Genomic DNA, 13,375 nt, shown 5'->3' on the forward strand with positions numbered 1-13,375 from the left:
AAGCAGTACAAGCTGGATGGTTGACTGTGCCTTCGTTTTTCTTTTCTTCTCCATTGCTTTAGAGCACCATTAGGGATGTTTATCTTCACAGGTAAAAAGGTAAAAAGATAAACAAAGTTGCAGCCAAAGACACTGCACTGGTATCCGCGAGGACCTTTAGCTACCATGACTGCATGATGCTGCAAGTCCCAGGGTTGGATAGGACAGGGAGCATCTACTAGAAGAAATGCGTTCCAGCTTCGCTTTTCTTTTTGCTGCCTCTCTCCGAGCGGTACATCGAGAGTGTAGGTTGGTTGGTTGGCTTTGTGCTTCCATTTTACCTTTATTATCACAATCCCTGAGCCCGGTTGCCAACGAGTGCCAAGGCCACCACCAAGGTTGGTTTATCCCTGATCAAATACCGTGGGTGACAACCGAACTGTTACCGCTGGTGCTGGGATCAGGTGTGCAAAAGTGCAACTTGGCCTGGGATTGAGTTCGCTTGCCCAGCTTCACCATCTGTCTCGTTCGCTTTGGTACACTTTAATGGTTTATTTCTGTTTTTCGTTTGGGTTGAAAAAAAAAAATGCAAGAACGAAAGAGAAAAAGTTTGCCCTGGCGAGAGAAAACGGTCGCGGGTACGACGGTCAAGATGATGTTTGCAGCGGAGACGGCAGAATTGGGTCAACCATGAAAAGTCTTGATTTATTTCACACTTTGCCCTCGTGACAGACGTTTCCTTATACGGTAGTGGAAAGAAAGGCCAGTACTGCCTCTGTATATCCTGTCTGTCGTGTAGAATGTTGGAGGCTTGTGGCGTAAAGCTAAGGTGTAGTTGTTATTATCCAACCCTATGGAATAATGGCTCCTATCTCTACCTCGATGCCGACAAAGCTCCAAAGCAAGCAGAACCATCAAAAGGTATCGCTGCTAAGGCTTTCGACCGGCACCAGCGACGGTGTATGTCCTTTCTCGTGCCAGAAGACAAGAAAGCAAACACCGTTTTCCAAACGATTAATAGCCGCCACGATGAAATTGATGACACTAATTTGAGGGACTGTTTGGTGTGCGTTTTTATGTTTTGTTTTGTTTCCCTTTCTTCGCATTAGACCGCTATATTTTTAATGCGTGACCTCATTTTTTCGCTCGCAGGTAAACTGTGTCTTAAGGTGTAGCGTACGGAAAACAAATGCTCTTTCTTTTCCTACTCGGGTTTTGGGGCAGTGGTACTCAACTATGGGAAGAGGGGGGGGGGGGGGGGATGGAATTGATTACTATTAACGCATAGCTGTAGCTGTGTTTTTCATGAAATCATGATTCAAAGTGTAATAAATAGCTGCAAAACATCAAAAAACGAATTTTGCGTGGCATAAGTTGCATAACTTTAGGCGCTGTGGTCGTGCAATATGTTTGCTTTCCGAATTCCGAAACGAAGCACGAACAAGAAGCCTTTAACAATTCCAATTTGACACCACTTAAGAAACACTGCGCTGGAAGTAAATCACTGCCCGACGTCCTTGATCAAAGTGTCCCTCTGTCGTAATAAATAGACAGCCTTAGAATAGACGGCGAAAAGCATCCATCACGGTGACTTTCGAGGCCAGGCACGAGGTTTTGCCACAAGTCATAGCATCGGTTCCGAATTCGAATCGAACTTTCTGTGGACATATAAAGCTCGGTTGGAATAAATTTTGCTCATCCGATTGCTGGCTCCAAGGAGCGTTAAATCCCAATCGTACCAATTTTATGGTGCTTGATTGGAGCACAAGTCCTAGCGAATGGGCGATATCTTGCACAACACAACACACACACACAGTATAAATCGTAGCTCCGTGGCCTTAACTTGCAATGGATGATAAAGACGCAAGAAATCGTTCCGATTGTAAGCATACCGAAGCGTGCCTTTTTTATGATTCTTTCCAGGCGGCCATTAATGAAATGATTTTAATCGATCCAGCATCCAATCAATCCCCTGCTTCATGCTGATGTGTTTCAACGATTGGAACGTACACGGGCTAATGTGTGTGTGTATATGCACTTCCTGTGCTCACCGGGTCTTCTAGAACCATTGCCGACAAAAAAAAAAGCAAAAACACATCAGCATTCATCAGAATGAATTATCGATTGAGTTTTTCGCGAGAAAAATGGATGAAGAAGCTTCTTCGGTAAGTTTTAAGCGAATTCTTCGTGTACGTGATTCTTTTTTTTTTGGCCCGCCACGCCACACGCTTGCCGGGTTGTTCTAGCCTTCGGGCGTTGTGGTTCAATTATTTTGCTCGAGTGCCTGCTGGCGAGTTTCATCCCATCGACAGCCCTTCATGAATAATATCTTAGCCATGCCACTCTCAGCTCGACCATTTTGTGGACCGTTGGCGGTGTTGGCTAGAACGCACGTAATGAAATTACACTGAAAAGCTTTTATCGTGTGTGTGCGTGTAAGTTTTCTCACGATGTTGGGTAAAAGTGGAGAACCCATGGTGCCCCGGGGTGAAGTGCAATGCATACAGATACCGGCAAATCAAACAAATTCGCACAAAGAGTAACCAAACTAGGGGGGGATTCTTTTCCCGAACCAAATACACCTTTAGTGAATCATCATGCTGTTTAGTGCCTTAGTAACTGATAGTTTTCCATGCATATCCTGGAGTTCTGATGAGACTTGGGAGGAGATTAAATGAGACGGTGAATCAAACACTAAACTTACTTAAAATTGCGCCTTTTGGTGTGTCAATTCAACTGCTCCGCAAACTCGGTACTAGAAACATCCGGACACTTTGAACCTGCTAGAAATTGTATCTCAATACTCACTCGATTAATGACTACGTTTTTCACACAAACAAAAACCGGAAACGGTGGTACGACGCATCGATCTCACAAACAAGCGATTTGAGCTTACTGTTCGATTTTATCACTAAATACCAGGGTTACTTATCACACTCTCTTATCATCGATAATTCTACACCCCATCGCATTCGCTCGATATCACAGCCCGACGAGCAGCGCGAGCTAGACGATTTGGGTAGGAGTTTTCCGACTGCCAAAGTCAATGCTCAAATGTCACAGACAACGTTCTTTTGTTTGCACTAATGAATGATTTAAGAACACATCTCACAACTTTCACTCTCTCCTTGCGCCTTCTACGGTCGCTGGCACTGCAGTTGCGAATTTGGAACGCACATTTGACCGTTGCCAATCCCGCCGATCTTGCGTACTATCTCTGCCCTAACGAACGCTAGCCTTAATGTGTGGCAAACTTGCGACGAGATGCTGCTACTGGGGCCGAATGTCGTCGGTCGTCCGCTATCACACTATCTCTTGCGCGTGGCCAGAATCACAACGGCAACGGTGCTGTCATCAAGCAACAACCCGTACCCGCTTCGTCCGTCGTGTCGCGTTGGGCAGCGATTTAATAATGTAATGTAATGGTTTGTTTGGGTAGCTAGCCCCGTTCGTTCCCGTCGGTTGTTATCGCACGGTTGTTTCGGTTGCAACGAATCGCGTCTTCTTTGCGCCGAGCACGAACCGGCCAGAAACTGCTGCCGGCACTGGGAAAAGGGTGGATTCTATCAAACATTCATCACATCACATAGTGGTTTTTTGTTTTGTGTTGAAAAGAAGGAAAAAATATATATTTACAGAAGTAAAAAGTTTATCCAAATATTTGACTATCAACAGTGGTGTGTCCTGTCGCTTGTCGGTGGACGTGCGGACAAGGAATTGCTGGGAGTAAATTTAATCAACAAACCGCAACGAAACGAGCGTAATTAAGCAAGCAATTGTAAGATGCCAGAAATTTTCAAACGAAAAAATAATTAAATTTGTATAAAAACTAGCCAGCAGACAATTTTTCCGGCGCGATAGCTGTGGAGGCAACCCTGCCAGCTGATAAGGCAAAGCTGATAAGGCGTCGCGATATCTCGTCTTCTCGTGCGGCCTGGCCGGGAATTATATTACTTATCATTGGGTCGTTTAGATTGGTGGGACGTGTGAGAGTGTGTGTGTGTGTGTGTATGTGACACGTTCAGCATTGGTTCCACGCATTGAGGTGGGTCATGGACGAGGCATGTTCAATTTCTTCTCAGAACACACGTACATAAAAAACATATACACAGACAAAAACACGCAGGGAGATGTTTGGGCAAGTTGCGGCGCATCACGTACGGTTTCTGTTTGTTGGGCCAACACAGACTGATCTGCCCCCGGACGGCACGAACCATGAGACCAGAGCGGAAGTTGTCTGTACCGAAAGTGATCGCTTCAATCGGAGTGGTGGCGACGCTCTCTCTCTGTGTGCGTCTGTGTGATGTGAGATGGGAATTATGCTTTATTGAATAATTATGCTGCTTGTTTGCTGTTTGAAAAGGGTGTACGACATCGTGTGTGTCTGTGTGTGTGTGCGGATGTATGGCCGACCAGTAGACCTCCGGTGATGTGGAAAGTTGGATCCCGTCCGTGCGATGCATCGCAACAAATGGTGGAACCAGGATTAGCACCTGTTGCCGACACACGCCAATGTTTCCCACACCTGAAGTGTGTGCAGTGTGGCAAAATCATTCAATTATAATGTGCGATTCGTGTGGTGTACGAGCTCAGCAGAGACACTGTTAGCCATTGCAATTCACTCGACGCGAACCATACTAGGTGATGGATGGAATGAGAGTGGAGATTTACTGCCAGGACGTAAAGACCACACTTGTTCGCTTAATGGAGGAAAATAGGAGGAAAAAATGCCCATAATTAATAGGCTATTTTTTTGCGTGTTGTATCAAAACACCGGTTGCACATCGTTGGCGCTCCAGCATTAATAGTATCAGCAAACATTTATCAATTATTGTGATATTATAGCAACTTAAAAAAAGAGAAATCACACTAAATAGGATTGTTACACCACATAAATCACCAACAAACAGTCAGCAATCATCGAATCCCCGCAAATGCTCTTTGTAGAGATAGGTTATAATGTGTTCTATGCGCGAAAAGAATTGTCCCACCGGTGTGTGCGTAGTTTACAATCTTTTTAAAAATGCATAAAGCTCAGTCAGCACTCACGATTTGTTGCCAGCGTGGAAAATCAAACCCCCACGATTGGAAGACGGGAGCGATGAAGCAGGACGAGATAATTTAAAATTGATGGTCATTCTAAAAAAGGGTTGCCGGTGCCGGGGTACAAGTGCGCGAGGAAGCCGCGGTCTCGCTACGGCGACCAAGTTATTGCTCAATAAATTATGCGGTTTTCCTATAAACGTGAGATGTACAAGCCGCAAACGACAGGTTCGTTGGTTAGCTTTACGGCAGTCAATCAGTAACCCCCGAGGCCTCGGGAAACTCGTGGTGCATTGACGGTACACTTTATTGAAGTGGGCGGTTGGGAGGGGAGCAAAAAAAAAAAACAGGAACCATCACAAAAAAATAAAAACAACGCTAGAACCATTATTTATCACCGAAAGGGGAGGAAAACATGGTTCCACGAGAGAGGGGGCGTTGACGGGCCAGAACGCGTTTCCAACGCGTTCCAATGTGCGCTTTACGAGAGGCGACGGATCAAGGCGAGTTCCGGGTGAGTTTCACGAAGATTGAGCCTCGCGATGCGCTGCGTTTCCATGGGAAGGACGACATTTTGGGGGCCAGTTGTGAGGTCGGGCACAAAATTCGCTATTGTTCGAGCGAAATTGAGCGCGACATCTGCCAGAACATAAAAATTAATCATATAGATGTGCAGGCTGTGATAACAGTTTTACGCTGCGTAGCTACACCGAAACGGACGGCATCGGTGTGTATTCCGGGCGCGCGCTTTTCGCGTGTCATGGCGTGGCGGCACGGCGTGGACAACTTCAATAGAGCACGGATTACTTGGCGTGCGTTTCGGAAGCTCACCGTGCCGCAGCACGAGCCGAGGACGTTTTGGGTGGAATGTTTTCGTGCTCAGCTTCTCCGGTGTGAATTGTGTGGGACAATACTCCCGCGAGAGAAAATGGCGGGGGTTGGAAAATTGTCGTCCAGAGTCCCATTCCACCGGCAACCGGTGCGGCGGTGCAGTGAAAAACAATTAAGTACGAAGTAATCTGCATGTTGAATCTGCCTGTTTGTTGTTCACTATTTCACGATCGTCGGTGCAGCCGCTGACAACCACATTACCACGGGGTCATAATGCCCACTACAACGATGATGACGATAAGGACACTGACGGCCGATCCCACACGGCACGGTAGCACTACAAATCTAACGCGTGCATGCCGTTTTATTGCGATTCCGGGAATGGTCGGCACTTTAGGGCACAAACTTAATTGACTGCGTTTGCCCAACGGACGCGGGGCACAAACGGAACGCTCGGTAGCCGACACATGCCAACATGACATTTGCCAGCAGCACTAGCACTGGCTCGGAGAGAAGAAGCAGTTTAAAACAGCTTAATCATCCCCGCGAGGGCTCTCTTGGTGTGCGCGTGCCGACGGAGCTACTACCATCCGGGTGAGGTCCTGGACTGGATCGCGGGCCTTTCGGAAGGATCGTATAAATATTCATTACACATTCCGCATGCTTTCCCTGCTCTATCGCAGAGGAGCACCACCGGTGAAGATGTTAAGCAGGAAATCGTTTCGTTCTTGTTACTCGCTGCTAAAGCAAAACAACACAAAAGGAACCCATTCACAGATTTTCTTAGCCCCCTCCTAAAGCGGGTGGGTTGAGTTGGGTGGTGATCTGTTTGGAGCTTTCTTTAGCTATCAGCTTTTCCAAGGACTTTGCGCATAAGTGGAGGGAAAACTGAGTGTCTTACAGTCAGAAGACCTCACAGAGGTTGTGTTGAAAAGACAAGCATACTTTTGTTGTTTCTAATTAACGATATCATGTTCCTTAACCTGGAGTACGAATATTTTTCGTGGGGGAAAATTCCTGTACACCAAAAGTAGGCCAACATTCAGCCGTGCGGAATGTTTTCTCGCGAAAGCTGCTTTCAATCATAATGCGAATGTCGTGACATTTGCCATTCTTCCATTTTTTCCGTTGAGTTCTGTTGGACTAGGTTAGGAATGACTTTGTCGTAGGTATGTGTGTGTGTGTGTGTATGTTTCCAATCTTTCTAGTGCAGTAGATGAGTAAGGTGTATCAACAGGGCCAAGCCATCGTCATTCAACCAGGACAAAACCTGTGTGTTCTCCATTTGCCAGGAGATTGGGAAACTGCACCAAGAAGACAGCACCATCCATATGCTTGTCCCACCAGTCATTCATTTGGGCAATCAAGGATCGGATTCGAACCCGCCCACTGTATGCGATGCTAAAAACCGGTGTAAAAAAGCGAGCAAAAGACACACACAGCAGAAAAGCGCCTGCATGTAGGCAAACGGCACACTCGCTTCCCAACTATCATAACGAGGGATGAACCACGAACAGTGAGCTTTTTTTTCTTCCTTTCTCGTAAGAGCTTTTCGCTTTTGTAACACTGTTTTTCATCCCCGTTTTGTACAGTGGAGCCGGCACAAAAGAAGGGTTTATTTTCCCTGCTCGAACAGTGTGTGTGCCCAAAGCTTAAAGCGTTAGAGCAACACCACTATCACGACTACGAGAAAGCGCACAGTTAGGTTGCGATTGCTATTCAGTGTGCTATAGTGCGCCGCTTCTTACACACTGGTGTCTCCCGTCTCTCAGTGGAATTACCACTGCACCACGGTACTATTGTTTTAAAGCGAACAATCGCACGGGCCAAACGGGATGAATACGGTTATGTAAATTTCATGGCAAAAGATTTTCTTCCCCGCGCATTGTTGCTTCGCGCCCTTTCTTCCTTTAAACCCGCTAAAACTTTAGCGGGGTGGCGTTTCGGTAGGGAAATAAAAGTTAACGGCTGCGAAATGGATAGGTTAGTTGATTTGGATAGTGTACTCGGGCACGGGGTGAGAGTATTATGTTCACCCTTGCTTGCCCTTCCAGGGTTTGGTTGTGCGGTAGCGACGATCCTCAGCCCAGTGTCGTCGTTCTTTGATATTCGCTCAGATTGGAAAGCCTCCACCGTGAGTGATAATGGTGACAATGGGTTGGATGGTGGGCCACGGCAAACAGGGGTAGGGAAGTCAGTTGTTGCGCGCCTTGACATACTCTGGTTGGTTTTACTATGTCAAATGGGAATGTGGCGCGAAACCGAACCGAAAACCACGCGTCTTGTAGCAACAGGGAGAGCAAAATTGAGTCCCTTTCAATGAAAGGTAAAAGTGCTACCCCGGTACTAGACAATGTCTTCTTTTTGTTGAAGGAAGTAAAATCTAAAACGAAAAAGAAAAAAAAAATCGCCAGGAAACAAAATGGAGCTTTTCGCCTTGACTCGCATTGTCCTTGAGTACGCTACCAAGATTGTGCTGACGATGGTGATGATAATATGTTGGACGGTTGGAGGATTCATTTCAACTGGCACTGGAACTGGATGAACAGATTGAATTGCAAGACTACTCTCTCTCTCTCTCAGCTCTAGATACCCTTGTTTCTTCTACCATTGATAAAAGCATTGAAAAACTGCAATGGAATTATAATTCGATTATTAACGTACCGGGTACTGTACAGAAAGCAATATCTGTCCTCTTGTCACCGTCATCTTCTTGTATCTCGAAAAATTCTTTTTATCCTTTATAAAACCCTTCTTTCAAGAATCGATCGGCATAGGACATTTTGCCGCTCATCAGATGGACCGGTTGGAGTCAGTAAGCTCCAGGAACACAGCCGGTTTTATCGACGAGATAGAGATGTGTTCGAAATGTAATCTCGGATCTAACGAGGATACTGTTGCGGCACAAAGGGAAAAAGGTGTATGTAGTCTTTTTATCAGGTTCGAACAAAACGATATCCCGGAATGGGGATATCTTTCAACAATTTTATCAGCTTTTTCAAACGCTGCAACGTTCTGGGGACGGATGCACTTTCCTGGTGATTGTGATCAGCCATGGCATGATGTGCGGTGCGTACCGGAGAAACATAACATGATTACACACAGTGCTGCATACACTGAATGTTCGTTAGCTTGTCTACCGGCAAAACCAACATGTAGCAACCAGGTTGATTAGTGGTTTGGATGCATCTTGCCTTCACATGCTCGGTTAAAGATATCCGAGTCGGGGTATATATGAGGTGTACGTGTGTTGATGGGTTTGTTGTGTGTTGATTAAAAATCAAACAATTACTGTGGAGGGCGTTGAGGACATCAAAAAGAGGGAGAGTATTCTAAAGTATCCTGCAGCAATGTAGAAAATTTGAGGTTTTTTTGAGGTTTATTTAATGATGATCTGGAGTGTATTAGTTTTACAAATCCGAAAGACTCGTTGTCGTTCAAGAATGCCTCTAAATGTATGCATTTAATATGAAAAAACTACTTTTTATGGATCGCATATGGAGCTGCCAAATGTTAATAAATATTTACTAAATTATATAAAACTTTACTTATTAATTCGTAATGTATGATATTCGATTTTGAATATCTTAATTTGGTCTTACAAATAAAACCATTACTTAAAATAAATCATCATCATAAATTCTTCATCATACATTACTCCACTTACGCCAAGAAACATTCGCTTCTCATCGGACCATATCTACTGACAGCTTCCAGGACGCTGTGCTAACGGAATCGTTTTTCTTCTATTTGCGGCCCAACAGTTCGCTCGCTTCGCTAAACTTCTCTCCACATGCGATGGTAAGCAGGAGATGGAAAGCAACAACAAAAAAAAAAAAAGACAAGGACATTGGATACAAAAATCCGTCATTAAGCAATTGGCAATCGGCACTGGGCATGGGAGGGAGCGAACGGCATCATCCATCGTTCCCACATGGGACCAGGCAATGAAGGCAGTAACAAATCGCTAATCCTATTAGGCGAAGTAAATGAATGAAAATAAGATAAAAGCCTTAGCGTAACACAGTATATTATGGCTGCCCGATCCGCATGTATGGTGGAAGTATTGTGAGAATCGAGGAAAAGCACACATACTCACAGAACGGCGACATACTTGGAATTGGAAAGCGAAGCAGCTTGGAGGAGTGAGAAAATTCAATTCCGTTTTTCATCGAACGTTCCAGCTGGGGTTTTCATCCGACTGGGTCTTGGGAAAAAAGAGACTTCATAGGCAGGCCCACAGGAAGGAAATATCCATCTCTGACACGTTTCGAACACGATATTTAATCCATTGCACTTGCGCTTGCCCCCAACAGCCCATGTCTGGTTGCTCATTTAGTGCGGGCAGGAAATTCGTTTCCCGTTTTTTTCCCCTTCAAGTTTAACACTTCATACCGGCCTGGCTGGTCCACCGGGCACGACCTTTTGGTGCTTCGTACAGAACGCACCGAACTCATTCGTTGCATTCGCTGGTGAGAGAACATAATGGACCAGAAAATGACTGTGATTTGCTATAATTGATTTCGATAATTTTCCTATTTCCAAAACCCTTGTAAGCACGTTTGCAGTCATACGCCGTAAGCCAAGCGTGTGCCGAGCTAATAGAACCGATCGGCGATAAATCGTACCGAGCAGGGTGTGTGATTAAAATTTAATTCCAAGTGTGCAATCGTTTTTTTTTTAAATCCCATTTTCGAGGGCGTGTCGGTACGTCGTCGTGGTGTGTAAAAATTAAAGTTAACGTACGGTTATTTCCTTGCCGAATGCAAACATGCAAAGAGCTTACCACACGGAAGCACTGTTGAATTTCGGTCAAATATTGAATGTTTTGGGGGAAAAGTCCTTACGATGGCAGAAATTGTTCCTCGTTGGCTGAATTCATGGAAGGTTTAGGGTAGCCCAAGAATTGCCCAGGAGTACCCAATGTACCGGTTGGACTTAAATATTTGCCGGAAGACGATGTGCTACGTGCAAAGGGGGTTTGGTTGTTAGCTTTTCCCCTTTTTCGGATTGGGAATATTTTCGTAAGGGCTCGAGGGCACACTCTTGTTGAAAATTATTTTGAAACATTCCTTTGCCGTTTCGATTTGATTGAAACGAATTGAAGAAATCTTTGGTGGATTTTGGTAGGAAAGAATGAAGGTAATTTAAGTATAGTTGTTTGTGAAGCAGGTCACTGCAGTTTGAGGGAACATGTTGAAGGAGAACAGCGTAGCTAAGGTGACTTTGCAATAGAAAAATGGGTTCTAAAACTGATTAATTATTACCTAGAGAACCATTCCTTTAGATCTCATCGATCGTTGAGTTGTTTTACTTTAAGATTTAACCATCTGATCACCTAGCTTTGATGCATTCTTTCTGAGCTCAAGAATACATGCAGAATGTATCAAGATAACCTCCAAACCAAACCTCCAAAATCATTAATGCTTCTGAGCAGTATATTTCTGACCATATCTATTATGACCTAATTTGGCAAGAGCAAATGGTCAAAACCCCTGGACAGGTGGGCTTGCTTTGTGAATATGGTATGCCAGTCATTACTCGCTTTACTCATTACTCGCTGTTACGAGTTCTGTAAAAAATGGTATGCCTCAGAACGCATGTAGCTGTGGTTTATGATAATTATCTGCCCATGTACCAGATTCCCTGGATTGTGTCTTTCAAACACAGCTACTACTTAAACAACTACCCCTGCCTGTCGCTAGCTTCATCGAAATTAAATCAAACGAAATGTTCCTGCAACCCGATATTGCCATCCACAAAACCCACAGCGCCTACGACCCAGGCCAGGAGTGTGTGGAGAACACCAGTTTTGCATAAATAATGCGTATCCTTAACTTTCCTCCAAACAAAGTACACCACTTGCCAAACCGAGACGATAATTCCCCTGGATTTGATGTGCCCGGGATTATGCACAAGGATGCGACCGTTCTGTATGGGACAGGGTTTTCCCGGGAATGCACGCATGCATCATCGTTACCACTCGGGATCAACGGCAGGCATTATTTTGTTGTAGACATTGGCTGGTGGGAGCTGTGAAGGCTAACCGAAGGAGGGATGGGGGATTTATTTATGAATCTCCCGGCCGACTGCACTCGGGTGCACCATTCTCTAACCGCAGAGCAACGAGCCTACCTTGCCCTTGGTTGCCTTGTTGCAGCAGCACTGGAGCAGCTGGACCGTCGTCTCCGATCGGTGGTGACCGTATCTGCAATGAAACGAAAAATAATACCCCCGGTTAGAATCGACTGCAGCAATCCATTGGTTGATTATCTGGCCGGCTTGTGCCCTCTCAAAGCTTGACCTAGTTCGGGCGCCGTTTCCGCATCTTGCGAGGCAACCAAGTGAGCCGGAACTTTGACGTGCAGGGATTATGGGGCTAGCCGTGTCCAGTCCAGTGGCTGCCTGGCTGGCTGGCTGTGTTTGGAAATGCGGGTCAAGCGTAAAGCCAGTGAAGAGCGCTCACTTATCCGGCGATTAATTTTTAGCACACATGAAGCTAACGATTCCATCCATGTTGGGCAGGGGTCGTGGAAGAGTCACCGCTGGGTTGAACTAATCCTATTCCAAACTTCGATCAAAAGGCACGAACAAACACACCACTGATTCCTGGGATTGGAACCAGTGTACCAGAGGGGAATCGGAGCAGTGATTCTAATTGTTGGACGCGTTTCAAACCAAGCCACGCGAATCTCGATAGCGATCGAATCCATAGCCCTTCCCTTTCCCTGCTATGCTTTGCTGCTAATATTGTGTGCATATAATACGGCCACGCTCATTTATATGCAAAAGACAGTAATGAGCTTTGTTTTGCTACATGGTGTTCATCACACACCTCGGACCAGCCCCCTCTCGTGCAGGCCCTTCCACTTCCAATGACGGGATTCGGGCCACCACGATACTAATAATGATGATGGCATAGTGATGCGAATCAATCCATTTGGCAAATTCAAAATTGCCATCCTGCGTACCGATTTAATGAGTGTCGAATGGGTTTGAGGAGGGAGTTCTTATGGGGACAATAGGATGGGAGGGGGGGGGGGGGGAGTAAAAAACGCGTCGCACAATAATTAGATTGTGTGCGGTTGTGCAAACAGTGCGTGCGCGATGCAATTAATCTGTAGCGTAAACAGAAGCTTTGGAATAGTTTTCAATTAACAGTATTATTATTAACGGCAGTGCGCTTGGTCGTAGCAGTTTTAGATACGGGGTCGATCGTATGTGGTTCGCGGTGTTTGGCTTTTTAATTATCAACCGCACCTCCCTCCCTCCTTCATTTCCCCTCGCGGTCTATCGAAATGATGCGATTGTAACACATTTTTAATCGCATTTAGGAATGATTTGTGCAACACCACCGAGCGTAGTGAAGCGTATGGTTGTATGGTTTTGGTTGTGATTCGGTAGCAAATTAATTAAACCGCATCTGACGTTCATGAGGGGGGAAAAAAACGGGAAAAAGAAACCCGAGCCACAATGCTCATTATAATTTGTTATTTTGTGTGATGGGTGGGGAAGGGGGGGG

General features: G+C 45.4%; 1 protein-coding gene across 3 annotated transcripts in view; it reads left to right on the forward strand.

Moving 5' to 3' along the window:
• The window catches only part of LOC126559230 (translationally-controlled tumor protein homolog), a 183,694-nt gene that overhangs the window by 45,977 nt on the left and 124,342 nt on the right, over positions 1–13,375 (forward strand). The gene's annotated exons all lie outside the window — the stretch shown is intronic.

The sequence above is a fragment of the Anopheles maculipalpis genome, chromosome 2RL (genome assembly GCF_943734695.1).
Source record: "Anopheles maculipalpis chromosome 2RL, idAnoMacuDA_375_x, whole genome shotgun sequence".
In the NCBI taxonomy this organism is placed as follows: Eukaryota; Metazoa; Arthropoda; class Insecta; order Diptera; family Culicidae; genus Anopheles; species Anopheles maculipalpis.